The 2781-nt window shown below is 42.9% G+C and overlaps 1 pseudogene; it reads right to left on the bottom strand.

The window, feature by feature from the left end:
- Nucleotides 1-2042: 2042 nt before the first annotated feature.
- LOC126417323 (5S ribosomal RNA) lies at nt 2043-2160 on the bottom strand (annotated as a pseudogene).
- Between the last annotated feature and the right edge of the window lie 621 nt (nt 2161-2781).

Below are 2781 nucleotides of genomic sequence, written 5' to 3'. Positions count from 1 at the left end.
GGCGCCGTGTGTTTCCCTGAGAAAATCCTTTCATTGCAACATCGGTGTAATGAAAAATTAGAGGCACATGTATAAGTTTCTTTCTCTGTTCAAGAAAATAGGATTTTTATATTTTTGTACAGCACGGAGAGTTGCTGAACCATTCTTGCACATAGCAGATATATTCTCAGTGAAATCAAAATTTTCATCTTTTAATACTCATAGACGCTTTTCTGAGAGAGATAAGTTGTTATTTCTCCCATTTAGGATTAAAAATGGTGGGAATTCCCGACCTTTAGGGCTAATGACCCAAGACTGACCAAGCAGTTCGGCTTGGATTTTGGATGGATTGAGCTTTAGCTCTCTTCTGTGTCCATTTTGACACTGTATACTTCGCAACTCAATCACAAGAAGAGGTAATCGGTGGATGCCGCATGGACGAATGACCGACACCGGCGCAGCCACGCCTACAAACGTTTCGCTGCGTCGCCGCAACCGCTCGCTTGCTTACGACTGAGTACAAGACCGCCCAACCAACGATCATCGAATAAGACGACAGTATCGTCTTCTAGTACATCACCTGTGTGATAATGTGTTAGGCAGAACTCATTGTGGAAGTTATTGTTAAATGTACTCTGAGTAAGAGACTTGAATTTTGTCTGAATCAGTTTAGAGACGGTTGTAAATATTCATGACATTCCTATGGACATGGATTGTACAAAGTTAAGAAATTTTACTTTTCATTGTCGTAATGAAGTAAACTAATATTTTATATGTTAGAGGTGAGTGTATTTTCGTATGGTACTAGTCTCAGAATACCTGACCAACCACTGTAATTCAGTACAGAACATGAAATATTCAAAAAAGATTTAATTTCGGCGATCTATTGTGTTTAGGTACATAAAATTATATTATGGCTCAAATTGCTCTGAGCACTATGGGAATTAACATCTGAGGTCATTAGTCGCCTAGAACATAGAACTAATTAAACCTAACTAACCTAAGGACATCACACACATGCATGCCCGAGGAAGGATTCGGACCTGCGACCGTAGCAGTCGCTCGGTTCCAGACTGTAGCGCCTAGAACCGCACGGCCACTCCGGTCGGCAAATTATATTATGTTCATCAGGTTACCTTCCATTAGGAAAGTGGGTGCACACAGCGACTGTTATGTAATGTGTAGTGTGTTCCAACGTTAGCATAATATCATTTTATAAATGATAGAGCGCAGCAATCAGTCGTCCTTTTTTTTCTTTTTTTTTATTATTTGCAGGTTTTGTTACACAAATCCAGATTTCGGCTAGTGCCTAGTCATTATCAACAACAGGGAACTAACATGCATCGAGATTAAAAAATAGTTCTATTTTTTAATCTCGATGCATGTTAGTTCCCTGTTGATCAGGCGTCAGTCAGAGTTCTTTGAATACAACAGGGAACTAACGTACATCGAGATTAAAAAATAGTGCATTGATAATGGTTAGGCACTAGCCGAAATATGGATTTGCGTAATACAACCTGCAAAAAAAGGACGAATGATTGCTGCGCTCTATCATTTATAAAATGATATTATGTTAATGTTGGAACACACTACAGTAACAAGTAACTCTAAAGCGCTGCAGTCATGGACTGTGCGGCAGATCCCGGCGGATTTTCGAGTCCTCCCTCTGGTATGGGTGTGTGTGTTTGTCCATAGGATAATTTAGGTTAAATAGTGTGTAAGCTTAGGGACTGATGACCTTAGTAGTTAAGCCCATAAGATTTCACACACATTTGAACATTTTGAACAAGTAACTTTATCCCACAAATGGCTCTAAGCACTATGGGACTTAACATCTGAGGCCATCAGTCCCCTAGACTTAGCACTCCGTCATCAGGCCACATGTGACCCACCGGGACCATCCGACCACCGTGTCATCCTCAGCGGAGGATGCGGACAGGAGGGGCGTGTGGTCAGCACACCGCTCTCCCGGTGGTTATGATGGTTTTCTTTGACCGGAGCCGCTACCATTCGGTCGAGTAGCTCCTCAATCGGCATCACGAGGCTGAGTGCACCCAGAAAAATGCCAACAGCTCATGGCGGCCCGGATGGTCACCCATCTAAGTGCCGGCCACGCCCGACAGCGCTTAACTTCGGTGATCTGACGGGAACCGGTGTATCCACTGCGACAAGGCCGTTGCCAGTCCCCTAGACTTAGGACTACTTAAACCTAACTAACCTAAGGACATCACACACATATCCATGCCCGAGGCAGGATTCGAACCTGTGACTGTAGCAGCAGCGTGGTTCCGGACTGAAGCGCCTAGAACCGCTCGGCCACAGCTGCCGGCCTTTATCCCACAGGTGTACGAGGGTACACATATGATTACGACTGCAGAGTTGTGCATGATTTCTGGCTAAAAATTCAATGTGCTATGAAGCCCCAGTGTTCTGAAATTTAAGTTTGTAAACGCTATAGAAGGAGTAGAAGAGGGCCTCGATACGTTACCACGTCAAATATGTACTTTACCAGAGTTGACAGACAATAAACGATGCTCACAAGGACGACCATCACTAGCAAGTTATGAAACAACTAAACTGCTCAAAGAATGTTTTGCACTAACTGCATATAGGCGGACATGTGGGAGCTTATTTTATAGGCGATGAGCGAATGAAACAATAAGCCCTATAAAACTGGAAAATAATAGCTTGTTTTCGAAATAAAAAGAATTCATACCAAAACAAAGGCTGTCCGTTCAAACGTACACCTATTGGACATCTGAAATTTAAATCTGCTGCTAGGTAACGTTTAGCACCCTGGTG

The sequence above is a fragment of the Schistocerca serialis genome, chromosome 8 (genome assembly GCF_023864345.2).
Source record: "Schistocerca serialis cubense isolate TAMUIC-IGC-003099 chromosome 8, iqSchSeri2.2, whole genome shotgun sequence".
Lineage (NCBI taxonomy): Eukaryota > Metazoa > Arthropoda > Insecta > Orthoptera > Acrididae > Schistocerca > Schistocerca serialis.
The sequence above is the reverse complement of the archived record's forward strand: the minus strand, read 5'-3'. Positions and strand labels throughout refer to the sequence as shown.